The sequence below is a fragment of the Camelus ferus genome, chromosome X (genome assembly GCF_009834535.1).
Source record: "Camelus ferus isolate YT-003-E chromosome X, BCGSAC_Cfer_1.0, whole genome shotgun sequence".
Classification (NCBI taxonomy): domain Eukaryota; kingdom Metazoa; phylum Chordata; class Mammalia; order Artiodactyla; family Camelidae; genus Camelus; species Camelus ferus.
In genome coordinates this window covers 77517288-77537659 of record NC_045732.1, presented here as the reverse complement: position 1 = coordinate 77537659, position 20372 = coordinate 77517288, and the positions used below count along the sequence as shown (strand labels likewise).

Here is a 20372-nt window from a genome sequence, read left to right as displayed (position 1 = left end):
CTCCATCCAGTTTTTCGATAAAACCTCAAGACCCCAACCCCAAGATGGATTCACAGTCTCTAAGGTGTGAGCCTGCTGGGCCTCCCCACTGCCTGGCAAAGCAATAAAGCTACTCTTTTCTGATACTCCTCCAACTCTGTCTCCAAGTCTCAATTCATCTTTCAGGGCATGAAGGCCAGTTTTTTTGGCAACAAAAGGAAGAAAGACACCATATGTCACTACCCCGGAGAAGTTCAAGAACCCCAGGAAAAGGCCCTGTAGAGAGAGGCCGGAGGAGGCAGGAACTGCCGGGACAGGAGAACCAGGAGACCAGAGGTGGCAAAACTCTCAGCTAGGAAGCACTTAGTAAAGGGCTGAAAGCTCACAGACCAAGGGGATCGGGGAGGTGGAAACTGGGGAACCTCTGTGTCCAAAACATTTCCTCATTTCCTCAGGCGAGCCCATCCTTGTCTTTCCGGCAACTTCCTGAGAAACGTCTGGATTCCCGCCAGTCTGAGTTGCTGGTATCTAGGCTCGTGCTTCTGCTGCACCTTTCCATCTGTGCTTCCCACACAGACACGTTCTCTGCCTGGGGAACGTGTGTTCTGACTTCCTCCTTCCGAATTGCCACAAACTTGCTGGGGAGAGTGGCTTCCTTGCTCTGTGGATCAGAGGCTGCCATATTCGCAGGGAGTGTCTGTGTAGCTCCTGGGGGAAAGGGCACCTTGTTTAGGCTGTACCTTCTGAGAGAAAATGGAGCTGGGAGAAGTGGTCACCTCACACCATGCTGGAAAAGCACCCAAAGCTGAAACAAATCGTTGCATTCTTTGAGCCCTGGAGAATGAAGATGTTAGTTAAATTTGAGATCTAGAACCAATAAAAATAGTTTACTAAAGGGATAAGCCAAGTCACATGTAAAACAAGATCCTTTGTCAAGAGCTCAACTTGAAGGACTAAAACTCATTATAAAAGAATTAGAAAAACAAGTGACAATTTGAAAAAGGCACGCACCTCCTAAATTCCCACACTTCCGATAAAGAAGAATGATTCCTCAGTCAACTGGGGCTGCTATAACAAAGCGCCAGAGGCCCGGGCTTGGGGTGGGGTGCTCAAATTACAGCAATGTCTTTCTCGCAGTGCTGGAGACTGGAAGTCCCAGGTCAAGACGTTAGCAGATTTGGTTCCTGGTGAGAGCTTGCTTCCTGTATCAAGCCTTCTGGCTGTGTGCTCCCACAGCGTGTCCTGTGTGCTTTAGGGTGGAAAGAACTAGATCTCTACCTTCCTCTCATAAGGCCACTAATCCCTTATAAGAGCCCCACCCTCATGACCTCATCTAAACCTAATTACCTCCCCATGTCCCCACCTTCAAATGTCATTCCACTGGGGACTAGGGCTTCAACATTTGAATTTGGGGGGGGACAGAATCGATCATCCCATAATGGAAGATACATTTAATAAAGATAATCAACTATTACATAGATTTATACAAAACCTTAAAGAACTAAATCAATGAATTGCTTCATTAACTTCTGCAGCTCTTCTGACTTTGGCACCATTGTTTGCAAAGTTCTTCTCTGTATCTAAGCTATGTCCAGTATTTTCTTTCTTTCCTTCTATTCTTTTAGCAAATGAACCTAAATTCTTGCTTGTTTTCGCTTGTGGAAAAAGTCCAGTATTTATGTCAAAGGACTCCTCGAGGGTTTCACACTCTCTTACTATTTTCTCTACTCATTTGCAGGAAAACTTAGAGAGATGTATGCCACCAGAGAGGTCTACAGTTATCCAATATGTAGATGACTCACTGGGAGTCTTGGAAATGCAAGAGCAATGCAGAACTGAAACTTTGGTTTTCTTACAACTTCTCCTCGGCTAGGGACATAAGCCTCACTGGACAAAGTGCAACTTTGCTAAACTGAGCTCAAATATTTAAGCTGTCTCTTGTCAGCTGCTGGCCATAGAGTGTTCCAGTCTAGGAGTCAGCCCACTTTGCAGATCAAACTGCCTACTACTGCTAAAAAGAAAAAAGTCAGTTTTAGGGCTAGTACACTATCAACAGCGGATTCATTCTTGCTTTTGCAGAACAGACCAAACCCCAGATGGAGCAACTGCATGGATAATTCTCCAGGTCTCTGCTTTGGCCCTAGAATCTGAAGAGGCCTTTGAACAACTGAAATTGGCTTCTAGTCTCTCCCCCAGCATTGGGGGTTCCAAACTGTGAAAACCCCAACCTGCTTCATCTGTTTCCTGTAAATGTTGCACCGTTGGTGATGTTTGCTCATGGCTCATGTGCTTGGGGTGAAAGTGACCCACTTAAGACTTCCTGTACTGCAGCGATGTCATAAAAAGATGGAAGTCTGTTTTGTCTGTAAATAAGCCTGCACCAGCACACAAGGTTTTTTGTTTAACACCTTTATTATGGTATGATTCCTGTATAGTAAACTACACATATTTCAGATGTACAATTTGGTGCATTTTGATAGATGTCTACACCCATGAAGCCACCACCACAATCAAGGTAGCTAACATTTCCATCACTCCCCAAGAGGTGGCAAATTTCGAATCCCCAGTTTATCCCTTCCCACCCACTTTATACCCTGGTAACAATAAGTTTGTTCTCTATGTCTGTGAGTCTGTTTCTGTTTTGTAGATAAGTTCATTTGTGTCCTTTTTTTTTTAAGATTCCACATATAACCAATATCATATGGCATTTTTCTTTCTCTTTCTGACTTTCTTCACTTAGAATAATGATCTCCAGGTCCATCTATCTGACTGCAAATGGCATTATTTTATTCTTTTTTATGGCTGAGTAGTATTCCATTGTATAAATATACCACATCTTCTTTATCCAGTCATCTGTCGTTGGACATTCAGGCTGTTTCCATGTCTTGGCTATTGTAAATAGTGCTGCTATGAACATTGAGGTGCAGGTGTCTTTTTGAATTGAGATTCCCTCTGGATATATGCCCAGGAGTAGGATTGCTGAATCATATGGTAAGTTTATTTTTACTTTTTTGAGGAATCTCCATATTGTTCTCCATAGTGGCTGCACCAATTTACATTCCCACCAACAGTGTAGAAGGGTTTCTTTCTCGTCACACCCTGTCCAACATTTATCATTTGTGCATTTTTTAATGATGGCCATTTTGGCTGGTGTGAGGTGATATCTCATTGTAGTTTTTTTTTTTTTGGGGGGGGTGACGTAATTAGGTTTCCTTATTTATTTATTTTTAGAGGAGGTACTGGGGATTGAACCCAGGACCTTGTGTATGCTAAGCATGCACTCTACCAACTGAGCTACACTTTCCCCCCTCACTGCAGTTTTGATTTGCATTTCTCTAACAATTAGGGATTGTTGAGCATCTTTTCATGTGCTTGTTGGCCATCTGGATGCCTTCTTTGGAGAAATGTCTCTTTAGGACTTCTGCCCATTCCCTGACTGGGCTGTCCATCCTTCTGACATCAAACTACATGAGCTGCCTGCACACCCCATAAACCAGTCCCCCATCAGTTGCATCACCTGCAAACATTCTCTCCCATTCTGCAGATTGTCCCATATGCAGATGATATCCTCAGCTGACAAATACACAAGTTAATGGCAGTGACTAAAGCTGCAATTCTTGGTTCTGGACTTAAAATGAATATATATTATATATATATATATATATATTACATTTATATATAATATATATTATATACATTTATATATGATATATAAATATTAACTAGAAGTTTGGTAACTGTCATACTGCAGGGTGAATTTGGAAAGATAGGGGATTTCTGAATTCCATGGGAACTGAAACATCTCACGGAAAAATTGATAGTTGATTTGTCAGAGGTTTTACAACTGCCGGCTCAGATGGCAGTAAATCATTGCAGAGCTTACACGGAGCAGAAGGATAGAGCTACAAAAACTGCTGTTAAAATATGGTGGTCTCCAACCAGAAAACTACTAGAGCTCATCAACGAATTCGGTAAAGTTGCAGGATACAAAATTAATATATAGAAATCCATTGCATTTCTCTACACTAACAATGAAACATCAGAAATAGAAATTAAGGAAATAATCCAATTTACAATCACATCAAAAAGAATAAAATACCTAGGAATAGACCTACCCAAGGGGGTAAAAGACCTGTACTCCAAAAACTATAAGACTTTGATGAAAGAAATTGAAGACACAAACAGACGGAAAAATATACCTTATTCTTGGATTGGACAAATTAATATTATTAAAATGATCATACTACCCAAGGCAATCTACAAATTCAGTGTAATCCCTGTCAAAATACCAATGGTATTTTTCACAGAACTAGAACAAATAATTTAAAAATTTGCATGGAGTGGGGAGGGTATAGCTCAGTGGTAGCGTGCACGCTTAGTTTAGCATGCACTGGGTCCTGGGTTCAATCTCCAGTACGTCCATTAAAATAAACAAATAAAATCGCAAAGAGATATCAGAATGGCCATCATCAAAAAGAATACAAATAACAAATGTTGGCAAGGATGTGGAGAAAAGGGAACCCTTATACACTGTTGGCGGGAATGCAAATTGGTGCAGCCACTGTGGAAAACAATATGGAGGTTTTTCAAAAACCCAAAAATAAAACCACCGCATAGCCCAGCAACTCCACTCCTGAGCATATATCCAAGAAAAACAAAAACATTAACTCAAAAAGATACATACACCCCACTATTAACAGCAGCATTGTTTTAAAAAAATATTTTATTTATTTATTAGTGTATTATTTTTTTGGTGAGGTAATTAGGTCTATTTATTTTTGATGGAGATACTAGGGATTGAACCCAGCACCTCATGCATGCTAAGCATGTGCTCCACCACTTGTGCTATACCTTCCCCCAACAGCAGCACTGTTTATAATTGCCAAGATATGGAAGCATCCTAAGTGCACATCAATAGATGAAAGGACAAATAAGATGTAGCATATACATGCATTGGAATACAACTCACCCATAAAGAAGAAGGATATTCTGCCCTTTGTGGCCCTTCATTCACTTTCTTTTTTCACCTCAAAACCCAGAATTCCATAAATGACATAATATTTCCGTTGCATCCAAAACAACTAAATACCTAGAAATAAACTTAACCAAGGAAGTTACCTGTACCCTAAAAACTGCAAAACATTGATGAAGGAAATTGAAGATGGTACCAAGAAATGGAAAGATAGCCTGTGCTCTTGGATTGGAAGAATCAACATAATCAAAATGCTCATACTATCCAAAGCAATCTACAGATCCAGTGCAACCCCTGTCAAAATACTCACGACAGTTTTCACAGAACTAGAATAAACAATCCCAAAATTCATATGGAGCCACAAAAGACCCCAAATTGCCAAAAGAATCTTTTGTACATCTTTTTTTTCCTCCTTCTTCTCTTTACTCTCCCCTCCTATGGCTTGATGTCTAGAGAAGATCCTTTAGCATCTGTTGTAAAGCTGGTTTGGTGGTGCTGGAATCTTTTAGCTTTTGTTTATCTGTGAAGCTTTTGATTTCTCCATCAATTCTGAACAAGAGCCTTGCTGGACAGAGTGTTCTTGGTTGTAAGTTTCCCTCTTTCATCACTTTAAATATATAGTGCCACTCCCTTCTGGCCTGTAGAGTTTCTGATGAAAAATCAGCTAATAACCTTATGGGAGTTCCTTGTATGTTATTTGTTGCTTTTTTCTTGCTAACTTTAATATTTTCTCCTTGTCTTTGATTTTTGTCAATTTGATGACTATGTGCCTTGGTGTGTTCCTCTTTGGGTTGATCCTGTGTGGAACTCTGCACTTTTTGGACTTGGGTGGCTGTTTCCTTTCCCAAGTTGGGGAAGTTTTCAGTGATTATCTCTCCAAAGATTTTCTCAGGTCCTTTCTCTCTCTCTTCTCTTTCCGGGACCCTATAATGCGAAAATTAGTGTGCTTCATTTTGCCCCAGAGTTCTCTTAAACTATCCTCATTTCTTGTCATTCTTTTTCCTTTTTCTGTTCTGAAGTAGTGATTTCCGCTAATCTGTATTCTAGCTCACTGATCCGTTCTTCTGCCTCATTTCGTCTATTCTTGGTTCCTTGTAGTGTATCGGTCACTTCAGTGATTTTATTCTTCAACTCTGTTTGGGTATTCTGTATATTTTCCACCTCTTTGCTAAAAACTTCACTCTGTGCATCTATACTCCTCTTGAGTTCTCTGAACATCTTTGCCATCATTACATTGTGATTTTGATTTGCATTTCCCTGATATTGGTGATATTGAGCAGTTTTTCATGTTCTTGTTGGCCATCTGCATCTCCTCTTTTGGAAAAATGTCTGTGCAGTTCTTCTGTCCATATTTTAAATGGGTTGGTTGTTTGCTTGTTTTTAATTGCAAAACAGTTGATTTAAAATGTTGTATTACCTTCTGGTGTACAGCATGGATGGACTTGGAGGCCATTTTGCTAAGTGAAATAAGTCAGACAGAGAAAGACAAATACTGTAAGATATCACTGACATGTAGAATCTTAAAAAAATACAACAAATTAGTGAATACAACAGAAAAGAAACAGACTGACAGATGTAGAGAAGGAACTAGTAGTTACCAGCGGGGAGAGGGAAAGCGGAGGGGCAAGATGGAGGTGGAAGATTAAGAGGTACAAACTCTCAGGTATAAACTAAGCTACCAGGATGTACAACACGGGGAATAGAGCCAATATTGTATAATAACTATAAATGGAGTACAACCTTTAAAAATTGTGAATTACTGTATTGTATACCTGTAACTTATAATATTGTACATCAACTATACTTCAATTTAAAGAATGTGATATTGTAAAAATAGGTGCATAAAATGTAGGAGTTTTTTTTTTTACAATCATTAAACTGTATTGGAGTATAAATAAATAAATAAATAAATAAACTTAATTACCCCCCCCAAAATTGCATGGAAACACAGAAGAACCCAAGTAGCCATAACAATCTTGAGAAAGAAGAACGGAGCTAAAGGAATCATGCTTCCTGGCTTCAGACTATACTACAAAGCTACAGTCATCAAAAGTATGGTGCTGGCAGAAAAACAGACACATAGATCAATGGAACAGGATATAAAGTCCAGAAATAAACCCACGCATGTATAGTCAATTAATCTATGACAAAGGAAGCAAGAATATACAATGGAAGGAACCCTACTTCAGTAAGACACCTGCACCCCAATGTTCATAGCAGCACTATTTACAATAGCCAAGACATGGAAACAGCCTAAATGTCCATCAACAGGTGACTGGATAAAGAAGATGTGGTATATTTATACAATGGAATACTACTCAGCCATAAAAACCGACAACATAATGCCATTTGCAGCAACATGGATGCTCCTGGAGAATGTCATTCTAAGTGAAGTAAGCCAGAAAAAGAAAGAAAAATACCATATGAGAGCGCTCATATGTGGAATCTAAAAAAAGAAGAAGAAGTATTTCTTTTTTATTTGATCTGTCTCCTAAAGTGAGGGAAACAAAGCAAAAATAAACTAATGGGACCTAATTAAACTTAAAGCCTTTTGCACAGCAAAGGAATCCACTGACAAGACAAAAAGACAACCTACTGAATGGGAGAAGATATTTGCAAATGATATAACTAATAAGGGGTTAATATCCAACATATATAAACAGCTCAAACAAGTCAATATCAAAAAGACAAACAAGTTGCATTGGTGGTTCAGTGGTAGAGTTCTCGCATGCCAAAAAGACAAACAATCTGGTTAAAAATTGGGCAGGAAAATTTGAATACACATTTTTTAAAGAAGAAATGCAGATGTCCAACAGGCACATGAAAAGATGTTCAATGTCGCTCATCATCAGGGAAGTCTAAATTAAAACCATAATGAGATATCACTTCACACTTGTCAGAATGGCTATCATCAAAAAGACCACAAGTAATAAATGTTAGTGAAGATGTGGAGAAAAGGAAACCTTACTCACTGTTGATAGGAATGTAAATTGGTGCAGCCACTGTGGAGAACAGCATGGAAGTTTCTCAAAAAACTAAAAATAGAACTACCATATAATGCAGCAATTCCACTCCTGGGTAAACATCTGAAAAAAACAAACACCAATCTGAAAAGATGTGTGCACCCCAATGTTCATTGTAGCATTATTTATAATAGTCAAGATGTGAAAACAACCTAAGTGTCCATCAACAGATGAATGCATAGAGATGTGGTGTATTTGTATACACACACACACACAGGAATACTACTGAGCCATAAAAAAAGAATAAAATTTTGCCATTTGCAGCAACATGGATGGGCTTTGAGGGCTTTATGTTAAGTGAAATAGGTCAGAAAGAGAAAGATAAATACTGTATGGTATAACTTTCATGTGGAATCTAAAACATACAATAAACTAGTGAATGTAACAAAAAAGAAGCAGACTCACAGATATAGAGAACAAACTAGTGGTTACCAGTGAGGAGAAGGAAAGGAAGAGGGGCAGTGTAGGGGTAGGGGAGTTTTAGAAAAAAGTTGTTTTGGGATTATATGAAATTTTGTGTGTGAAACTTTAGAAAATTGTTAAACACTATAGAATTTAAAGTATCTTTCATTCAATAAAACAAAGAAACAAAGGAACCAAAAAAAAAAAAACCAAAACAAAACACCAAAACATGGCAGACTCCAAACACAGAAGCTCCTCTTTTAACACAGTAAGAAGCTTTTGTTCGTTTTTTATTTTTTATTTTTATTTTATTTTTTTAATGGATTGCTTCACAAATTTGCATGTCACCTTTGCACAAGGGTCATGCTAATCGTCTCTGTATTGTTCCAATTTTAGTATATGTGCTGCCGAAGCGAGCACTTTCGTTCATTTTTTAAAAAATGCTCCATATGTATAAGTGAATCACTAGGCTGCACACCAGAAATTAACAGAACATTGTGAATCGACTATACTTCTGGCTCCCCAGAAGGAAATGGGGAAATGAACTGAAAAGGATGCTAAAAGAAGTTTGGGGAAAATAGTTCTTACACCAAAATCCCTATTTGCCTGGTTAGTGTTGCTGTGTCATCAACAAAAATCATCTGAGTAAGGAGGGGAATTAAAAAAAAATTTTTTTAATGTTGGTACTGGAGATTGAACCTGGGACCTCCTGCCTGCAAAGCATGCCCTCTACCCTTGAGCTAGACCCTCCCCGCACCGAGGAATTTTAAAGGCACCAGACTCTTACTATGTAGCTAGTAGAACTAATGCTTGTAAAAGGTAAGAGATTTTGCCTAGCCATGGGGTGAGTGACATCCGACAGCCTGAAGCCCTGGGCTTGGGGGTCTAGCTGGGTGGTAGCCAGTGGGCTTGGTGAGTACGAGGTCTTGCCCTCTTCAAAAGCCACTGCTCGGGTAATGGCAGCTTCTCTTAACAAACTCGATTCCCGCTTTGGGGAGTCCAGTGCTTTCCAATCAGACAGAAAAAGTGATTTTATTTCTGCTCTCTTCTAGGATTTAACCACTCAAACTCTAGAAAACTCACTTACCAGGATTTTGCCACCTACTCTGTTAAGACGGCCGTTCACCTCATTAGAAATGAGAGCAAGTCCTCTGAGCACGCATGGTCTAGCTCCTTTTGATCTCCGGTTTGGGAGGCCTATGATTTTGGTCTGAGACCAAGTTCTGCGCCTGATTTAACTGAATCCTTTCATGGTCATGCTCAGTACTCAAAAGTACCCTCCCCTCCCCCTGCCTGTTCTTACAGGCATCCAGGCCATCCTATTCACAGTAGTAGGTATTTAAATTACTTTAAGAATCGCATTTATGAGGCAAGGAGGGCATAGCTCAGCGGTGGAGGGCATGCCTAGCATGCAAAAGGTTCTGGCTTCAACCCGCAGTACCTTCATCAAAAATAAGCACATAACTTCCCCCCAAAAAAGTGTTTTAAAAAATGAGCAAACATGTAATTAGTGAAATAGTTTAATAATGGGGAAAAAAATCATCCCAGAAAGCTCTCAAAGGCCTTCACTCAAGTAGGCTAGCAGCTATAAAAGAGCAGTTAAGACAGCATTCCTAATTCAAAGTCACAGGACTGTTGATATCAAAGGGAACAGTTAGGTACTGGGTTAGGACTTCCGAAAGATTAAACGATGGTAATTAATAGACAAGCAGAAATCTGGCATTTGCAGACAGAAGCTCAAAAGACAGGTCTAATATGACTGGATTAACTTTAGGACACAAGCTCCCCAGATTCCAGTAGGGATGGATAAACAAAGGTTGGGCTTTTATTCCAGCTTAACATTATGATGATTATGACTATTGATTTGGACTGATGCAAGAAAAAAAGGGCCCACAGGACTGCTTTGTCCCAAGACTAAAAACAAATATGGCCATGAACTCAAACACTGGAAGTTCCATCTGTGCTCTTCAACTGGTGCCTCATAAGCCTTCGATGCTACATAATGGCCAAGAGTGTCTTTGCATTTCACTTCTGAGACAGTATTTGAGAAGATGGAACAATTACAGAGGGACCTAAATTATCATGTAAATGTGATGTTATTTAGATATTTGATGAAAACTCAGGAGAGATGTATTTCACCTTACAAGAAAAATTTTTTTTAACATTTTTCATTGATTTATAATCATCCTACAATGTTGTGTCAAATTCCAGTGTAGAGCACAATTTTTCAGTTGTACACGAACATATATATGTAGTCGTTGTCACATTTTTTCTCTGTGAGCTACCGTAAGATCTTGTATATATTTCCCTGTGCTATACAGTGTAATCTTGTTTATCTTTTCTACATTTTTTTAATTTACTTTTTTGGGGGAGGAGGTCATTAGATTTACTTATTTGTGTATTTTTTTAGAGGAGGTACTGGGGATTGAACCCAGGACCTTGTGTGCGCTAAGAATGTGCTCTACCACTTGAGCTATTCCCTCCTCCCAAGAAAAACTCTTAACTAAAAGTTGAAATGATAAAACACCAGAGTTAAGCTACTCTTTAGACTTGGATTGGACAAAACTTTGCAAGGAACTTCAAAATGATACTCAAGTAGTTAATCATTTGGAAACTCAAGTAATAAAGATGTCACACCAGCTAGTGAAAGTAACCTATGAGGAAGGAAAATGTTTGGGGGAGCTTGTGTCCTAAAGTTAATCAAGTGACATTAGACCTGTCTTTTGCAACCTCAGTCTGCCAGGAATCTGATTTAACCCTTTCACATTGGTATCATATATTTAAAAGGTTATTCTCCCAAGGCAAATACCAAATTGTGAAATTCATCCTACTGTAATTCTGATCATTGTTTAGCTTTGCATTTTACTTGCTGGTGTCTGCAACTTGCCCAGAAAAAGTTAAAAGGACAATGGAGATAATGAAATATTGTGATGTTGCTATTTCGTGGGAAGCCAGGGAGGTGGTTGTAAGGGCAGATACAAGTTAGGAGTAAAAGCCCTCATTCTCCTGGTGGAAGATAAGGTGACAGACCCCCCCCCCCCCCCGCCGCCCAGATCTTTTCTTTCAGCATTTCTTCCTTTTGTCCTTTTTAAAATATATGTAAATCTTTTTAATGGCTGAATAAGCCTCTGGCCATTCTCACAACTCAGGAATGTTTCCTCCCCTTCAGGATCTGGGAGCACCATTTGAAATGTAATCCAGGAAGATGTGGCCCACGAAGACCTCCCAGTTTCCAGAGATGAGAGGGGCCGACTGGACTCCAAGTTGCAAAAGCTACCTGCTGGAAGAGGCTGTGTGTCCACATAGCTCTGTAGAGGAGACAGTTCCTTCTGTCTCTGCGTCGGTCAAATGGGCACCCCTCTTTGCCCACATCATTCGGGTATTGTGTTTGTTCAATGACATAGATGTGTTCTTTCTTTTCTTCTATTGTGGAGAGGTGTTCTGGGTTGGGAGGAGATTTTGGTTTTAATTCTATTTCCCCAACACACTTCACAGCAGTGGGGAAAGAACCACTTGTATAAAATAGAGATGTATCCATTCACTATCTGTAGGGAGAAAAAGAAATCTCAGTGAACTTTGACTCAAGTAAAACAACCAGACAGAAAAGGGAACAGTCACAAATGTACAACTTGATGAACTTTCACAAAGTGAACACTTCCATGGAACCAAGAGCCCATGTCCAGAGACAGAAGTCCAGTGCCTGGGAAGCCCCCAAGGCAAACCAGATTATGTCACCCCCTGCATTTGCTGCTGTGGCATATTGATTATTTTGAATTAAAGGCATTTAAGAACAAGTGCAAGAAGGATGCTCTGACCCTCCTTTTTCTTCCTGAAAGCAGGAACTAGCCTGCCCCTGTGGAAGTGCCCTCCCTGCACCAGAGACCAGCTTCGAGAGCTTGGAGATCTGTACCAGCAAATCTTTTAGTTTCATACTTGTATTTCAAATTATTTTTTCACCACCTACCACCCCTTTTTCTTATCAATTCTTCACAAATTCAACATTTATTTGTCTAAAGGGTAGAAAAGCTGCCTGCTTTGGTCACTTCTTGGGGGTCTTCATTCTCCTGTGAAGGCACCCAGGCACATGTAAACATTTAATAAAATGTGTGTGCTTCTCTCCTGTTCATATGTCTTGTGTCAGTTGAATTCTTAGGCCTGCCAGAGACCCAAAGATGGTAAAGAAGAATTTACCCTCTCCATCTCTTTGGGTCACCAGCCCTCCCCAAGGATGCAGGTGCACTTGCAAAGCCATCTGCAGTACTGGTAGGAAAGATGGGGGTGGGGGAGCTAAAGACAGAAAGTTGTCAGGAGGCCATGGCTGAAGTCTGTGCAAGACAAGATGAAACCCCAAGACAGAAAGGAGAAGAGGGGTCAATTCGAAGATTGTCAAAGTGAAAGACTCCACAATATCCCCTTCCCAGGAACTCATAAAGATGCATTTACTCTGGGAAGCAATGGTGATCTGCCCCTTAGAATTTCCAATGGCCCCCTTACAACTGAAAAATGACCAAGCCCCTGAAATGGATACGCAAATGCCTCTGCACTCAGAGGGACTTGCATTTCAATGCACTTTAGTTTTTTGAGGAGTGGAGAGTAGTCAAAGGGAGAGAACCCACAACATCCCCTCCCTGGGAACTCACAAAGATGCATTTACTCCTACAGGCAATTGTGATCTGACCTGAAGAATTTCGGAGGACTTCCCTTAAAACCTAAAAGTACCCAAGAGCCAATATGTAGAAGCAAACGCCCCGCTGCCAAAGGGACTTGCATCTCAATGCTGTGTCCTTTTAAAGGAAGAGAGTACTTTGGTCAGCTTCCTGGCATTGTTAAAAGCAACAATCAAGAAAGTCAACCTGGACCTTGCAATAAGACGCTACTGAGCCTTCCTGATTCCTGAGCATCTTCAACCTGGAAGTTCTTTTTTTTTTTTTTTTTTTTTTTACGGAAAAAAATCTTGACCAGTGCTTAACATCATATGCAAACATCAATTCCAGCTGTGTTGTAAATCTAAAAGTCAAAGGCAAAACAATCAAGCGTGTAGAAGACAACAGGAGAATGTCTCCATGGTCTCAGAGTTGAGAAAGATTTCTTTTTTTTTTTTTAATGGAGTGACTGAAGATTGAACCCAAGACCTTATGCAGGCTAGGCATGAGCTATATCCACCCCCCAGGAAAGATTTCTTAAATAGGACACAAAAGTACTAACCATATGAGAATATATTGATAAATTAGTGTTTTCTGAGCTCTGAGGGCACTCAGCCAATTCGTTATTCTTCATGTCTTCAATGCATCTCTCCCCGCCCCCCGCAGTGTGACTTCTGCTCAGTCCCCATTCTCTTTACCCTCCTCCCCACCTCCCAGCCTGCTGTCCTACATCTCCAAGCTCTTGCTTTGTGCAAGGCATGTAGAAGAACCACTACTGGATGAGTTCCTCACCTACAGAAGCATACTTTGTTTCTGGTGTTTTCTGAGATTTGCTTCCCTTGGTTGCTTTGCTATGCTGTTTACATATTAATTGCAGGTATCCCCTACATGGCTTCTGTTCTGTGTCCCTCCGATGTTCCCCAGGTCCTATTGCTCTTGCTGTCTGCAAGGGAGATTGGTTATACCACTTTAGAGTGAACTCCGTACTTAGACAAAGTTCATTGGTCTATCTGGGATATGCCAGGGTGGGGCTGCCTCTATGGAGTCCACGCCAGTCCCCTGTGGCTTCCTTGCGAATTCTAACTGCCTTGGCACCAAGGAGCTCGGTCTCCTGGTTTTGCTGGAGTTTTTTTAGGGGGGTTTCCAAGCATCTCATGGCTTTTGTGAGATCCCCAGAAGAGTCAAGGCACTGTCTCACTGCCCCATCCATTCATTCACAACCTTTTTTTAAAGCAATGAATGTTGAATTTTATCAAACATCTTATCAGTACCTACTGATATGATTGAGCAGTTTCCTCTCATTTGTTGAGTAATGACTTTTGTGAAAAGATTTTCAAATGTTGAGCTGCCCTTTATTTCTGGAGGGGACCCTGCTCGGTCACACATAACATCTTGCTCTTTCGCTGTTTTGCTGGAGTTCACTTGCTTATCTTCTCTTGAGGCTTTTGCACCTGTATTCAAAAGCGAGAGTTGTCCACAGGGTTCAGTCTATACTCTCTTTACTAGATTTATATATTTGGTTTGTTGTTGGTTTTATTAAAGAGCAAAGGTCAAGGCTAGGTAATGCACCCCTGAAGAAAAGGAAGACAAAACTAGGTAATAACATAGGAGAGAAAATGCGTATTACCAAGAAAGCACTCGGGAGAAGGCCCACCTCACCTTGTCAAGGAAAATAATCAGTAAACAGTCAGTCTCTGAGAGGAACAGAAAAAGAGTTTTATTTGAGCCAAACTGAGGGCTATAGCCTGGAAGACAGCCTCTCAGATAACTGAGGAGCTGCTCTGGAGAAGCATGGTTTTCAGCACAGTTTTAGATCTTGTCAGAACAAAGAATATCAAACAAGTCAAGGACACTTTCCTTCAAGGTTTTAAAAAAACAACAAAAACTGAAAAAAAAAAAAAAAAAAAAAAAAAAAGAGACCAACGCATATGCAGTAAGTCAGTATGGCCTAAGCACCTGGGAAGGGAGTCTTATCATCCAAGGAGGACCAGCACTGGTGTCCCAGGAAGGGGGGCATTGAATCTTTATTTTTAACATGAACATTCTTTACTTCTGGTCAATATGCCCTTTTCTTTAATAATTAAAGCAGACGTACAGTGTATGTTTGACAGGCTGTAGGCAGGCTGTTTTAGTTAGCATCAAATTCAAGTGAACTCCTGTGAAAGCCAGAATGACCTCCCCAGCTGTCAATATGGGAACATTTCTTTAATCATCAGTAATCAGGGAAATGCAAGACCATGGGGAGAGACCATTTCCACCCACCAGCCTGGTGGAAACAAAGTCTGAAAATGCCAAGAGTTGAAGAAGCTGTAGATCCCTAAGGATCTTTTATACATTATTAGTGGGAGTGTAAATTGGTAGGACTAATAGCAGCCAACTGGAAACAACTGAAATGCCCTGCAACAAGAGAATGGGTAAATAAATTATGAAATATTATATATCAGTAAAAATGAATCAACTACAGCTACAAACAACATCATGGAAAATAATCTTGGTCATAATGTTGAGGATAGAAAAGCATTTTCACAGAAGATTACAGACAGGATACTTTTTACAAAAAGTTCAAAAATAAGATAAACTGAAAAGATACATGATAAAACAAGGGAAAGCAACCCAAGTGTCCATGGACAGATAACTAGACAAATCAATGTGGTCCATCCATACAATGGAATACTATTCAGCCATAAAGAGGAACGAAGTTCTGATACACACACTACAACATGGATGAGCCTTGAGAACATTATCCTGAGTGAAATAAACCAATTATAAAATAACAAATATAAAATTTCACTTATATGAGATATCTAGACTGGGCAAATTCATACAGACAGAAAGTGGATACAGGTTGCCAGGGGTCGGGGAGAGGAACAGGGAACTATTTATTGCTTAATAGATACAAAGCCTGTTTGGGGTGATTAAAGAGTTTTAGAAATATAATGATGGTTGAACACCATGAATGTAATTAAAACCCCTGAATTGTACTTAAATGTGATTAAAATGGCAAATTTTGCATTATATGTATTTTTCCCCAATTTTAAAAAGCAAAAGAGTGATAAATCCAAATGTGGCCTCTTGGTCACTGTGGGGTGTGGGGGAGATGGTGTCAGGATGGTATATGTAACTTACTGGTAATGGTACCATGCCAGGATTGAGTGGTGGCTTCATAAGTGTTAATGAGCTTATTTTAAAAATAAACAAAATGAAAATGGGCCTTGAGTGGACAGACTTGATGGATAGTGAGTAACCTGATTCTGTGCATCTGAATTTAAAAAAATAAATAAATACCCATGTTCCCATGAGCCAGGACATGTTCTTATATAGAACATGGGAAGCTCCCTGGGTCCACCATTTGCTTCCCCAACTCCATCAACAGGGTTTTCAGTTTTGCAAAATGGAACAACAGAAATAGACCCTTACAAATACTGTCAACTGATCTTGGACAAAGGAGCAAAGGCAATTCAATGGAAAGTGGATTATCTTTTCAACCAATGGTGCTGGAACAACTGGTCATCAGCATGCAAATAAATGACTTTAGACACAGACAGGGCACATTTCACAAAAATTAACTCGAAATGAATCTTAAACCTAAATGTGAAATGCAAAACTATAAAATCCTAGATGATAACCTCAGGGAAAAATCTAGGCGACTTTGAGTTTGGTGATGACTTCTCTGGCTACAAAATGAAAGGCACGAGCCATGGAAAATAGAGTGGCAAATATAGAGGTTGTGGCTGCATTAGGAGAGGGCAACCTCTTCACTCTAGGATGACAGATGACAAAGCTCCCTGGAGATAAGAGGCTGGACAGAGTTTCTGGGCTGTGGTCTGGCCTCTGCTTCTCTGGGAGTTCCCGTCTTGAGGAAGCAAGTAGGCAAAGTCATGAGTTACTACTGGGAATTGGGGCTTCCCGGTGGGTGTCTGGCAGGGCTGGGGTGGAGACCAGGCAGGGACTGTACAACCAGTGGAAAAATAGAAGATTGGGCTCCTGACTTCTTTGCAGCCATCCGAGGTGGATTGGAGTGGAATGTTTCTGTGGGGTGACGTGGTGTCCTCAGCAGGTCCAAGCTTCAGGGCATGGAGGGGAAGAAGCACAGAGTCCCGATAGGACCAGTCCAGATAAGAACCTGGTTTATACCCACCTTTGGGTTAAAGAATGCTATGGTGGCCATGGAGTTCTGGTGGTGACAGCCCTCATGCTGTCTGTCTCTTGAGCACGCTGTTCTGCTCCAGCCCAGCTACCTGCCATATCTGCCCTTCTCCTCACTGCTGAGCTCAGATCAAAGTACTTGCCTCTGGATCAATTGACTGTCTCTGATGTTCCTCTCCCACACTCGCAGAATGTTTTGTATGTTAGGATTTTTTGATGGCAGCAAGAAACTGATTCTAACTCAAGCAAGACAAGCGATTTATTTGGCATGATGCTGGGTAGATCATCAAATCGGCAGAATGTCTAATCAAGCAGGTCTGGGGATGCACAAGTATGACCTGCTCTGAGTGTGGCCCAGAGCAAGAAAGGGCCCTGCAGACGGTCTGGATCACAGAACACGATGGTCTACCACTAGAGCCTTAAGATGCTCCAATCTAATGGCGCAAGGGGATCTGTCCATGGTAACTAATGATGCTGTGCAGAGTCTGTGGGAAGCCTCAGCAGAAGGATCCCAGAAAGTTTTGGAGCCAAGCCATATATATCTTCTGTGGCAGAGCTTCAGACCACTCAAAAAGCAACTGCTGTCATGCTACTGGGCCGTGTGGTCCAGACTTAGAGACTGACCACAGGATATCAAGTGCCTATGTGACCGGAGCTGCCCCTCATGAGATGAATATTGGCAGATCACCGAATCCTGTGGCCAGGTGAATGAAGCAGCAATCCAGGGGAGATGGCACCTTCTGGATCCAGCCCAACTGGGGTCCAAGGCTCAAGTCAGGTACATGGACAGGTAGCTAAGATCCCAGGTCACCTGCTTCCATCACACTAGTACTCTCCCTCTGCTCAGTCCTGTGGGCTCGCGGGCTGAGGTTCCTTATGGCTGACTAATGAGGGGAAAACACTCAGACATGGCTCATAGATGGGTCTCTACAGTCCCATTCAGGGTGACCCTTGGGGACAGTGGTGAGGAAAAATCTCCCCAGTGAGCAGTACACTCGGTTACCCACTTGGTAGAGAGATATGGCTTGAGATAAAGATGTCCTTGGAAAATGACTTGACTGATTGGTCAGGGACCCAGGAGGTGTAAAACTGGGTCAGGAGGAAGGAGTCTGCATACCCAATTCCAAGGTGCGGTGTGGGTATTTCCCCAGCACCAAACAATTCTCACACACTGACTGAGTGCCCTGTAATTCAACTCAATTCTGATACTATCTCCCTGGAGACAGCATCAGACCCCACAGGTTAAGGGCTCAGTCTCACAAGACTGCCCTCCCCACCACACACACACTTCAGATGACAACTGCAAGCCCAGGTTATCACCTGTGCTGCTGACGAGTCAGCTATGGATGGGGGGTTCCCACAACCCCCTCTGGAGTTTCCATTAACTTGCTAGAGCAGCTCACACAGAGGTGGAAGGGGGGTGGAACTGAAAGTTCCAACCCTCTAATCACATGGTTGGTTCCCCTGGCAACCAGCCCCCATCCTCAGGTGGGGCCTGAAAGTCACCTCATTCACATAATAAAGACACTTTTATCATTCTCATCACTTAGGAAATTCCAAGACTTTTAGGAGCTCTGTGCCAGAAACTGGGACGAAGACCAACTATATATATTTCTTATTATAAATCACAATATCACAGTCATAGACAAGAAGGTTTGGAGAAGAGGTGTGTGGAGATCACTAGTGTACCTAAGGAAGTACATGGGAAGAGGACGTGGATCCCTGTGTCTCTGCCTGGTGGAGGTCAGCCAGCTTCTCTCCAGGATGCAATGGACCCCCACAGGCAGTGGCTGAGGTGGAAGGGCTGGAGGGTCTGTTGCCTCTCACCAAGGCTGATGTCCATATGCCACCACTGAATGCCCCACCCACGGGAGCAATGACCAATACTGAGCCCTCAATGTGATGACATTACTCAAGGGCACCAGCCAGCCTTGTGGAAGCAGGGTGATTACACTGGGCTCCTTCTACCCTGGAGGGAGCCATAATTGCATGTACTCTGAATTTAGACTTGCCTTCTCTGCACAGCATCTCTGCCAGCAATCCACCTGAGGGCTTACAGAATGCCTCAACTGTGGGCATTGTATGCCACCCAACAGGGCTTCAGAGTAAGGGGCACTTCTTCCAAGAAAGGAGTTGTGACAATAGGCATGTGCCCATGGGAGCCACTGGCCCTGCCAAATACTGCATCACCCGAAGCACCCAGAGCCTACTGAAGGCTCAGCAAAGATGGCAGCTCAAGAAAAAAAAACCCTGTGAGGTTAGGGAACGTTACTTCATGATGTGGCAAATGCACTGAATTAATAGTTAAGGCATGATGCTGTGGCCCCAGTAAACAGAATATGAGGTATTGTGAACCAAGGAATGGGAATAGCATTGGCTGCTCTCCCCAGTGACCCATTTGGGGAATGTATGCTCCTCATTTCTGAAAGCTTAGGCCTTTCTGGGCTAGAGGTCCTAGTTCCTAGGCAGGTTGGGGGCCCTGGCTCCATAAGGGGTCACGGTAAGGGCTCTGCGGACTTGAAATGAACCCTACCATCTGGTCAGTGTGGTCTCCTCATACTCAGGACCATCCAGCCTGGAAAAGATGGCTGTATTGGCAGGACAATTGATCCTGAGTGCACCGGGAGCTAGTATTACTGCTCTCCAAAGAGAGCCAGAAGTATGTCTGCAACGCAGGGATTCACTAGGGTGTCTCTTGGTATTTTGTAAGGAGGCAACTGTATGGTCGTGGCCTAACAAGGGGGAAGCAATGTAAAGCTCAGACCTGCACTGGAGAGAGATCCGATGCAGCCCTCCAGGAAGATAACCTAGACTAGCAGAGATGCTTTTTGAGCGTGAGGGAAACCTAAACTAGTTGACAGAGGAGGCTCTGGTCAATGGCAAAACAGCCACTAAGTCCTCCCATTTGGGTTTGCACAGACACATTCCTATACAGCCTGACTTTATCGCTCCTCCCATTGAGAAGCAGAGTCTATTTCTGCAGACTTGGAATCTGGACTCGGCTATGTGTAGCAGGTAGAATTATGTCTTCCCAAAAGTTCAAGTTCCAATCCCTGGTACCTGTGAATGTGATCTTATTTGGAATTATAGTCTTTGCAGATGTAATCAAGTTAAGAGGAGGTCATGCAGGACTTGGGTGGGCCCTAAAGCCGATGACTGGTGTCCTTATAAGGGGGAAAGTTGGACACAGACACAGAGGAGACACAC

At 41.8% G+C, this 20372-nt stretch overlaps 1 non-coding gene across 1 annotated transcript; it reads right to left on the bottom strand.

Moving 5' to 3' along the window:
• Nucleotides 1–8689: 8689 nt before the first annotated feature.
• Nucleotides 8690–8796, bottom strand: LOC116662349. The gene has a single exon (XR_004318385.1). It is a non-coding gene; the product is annotated as a U6 spliceosomal RNA (small nuclear RNA).
• Between the last annotated feature and the right edge of the window lie 11576 nt (nucleotides 8797–20372).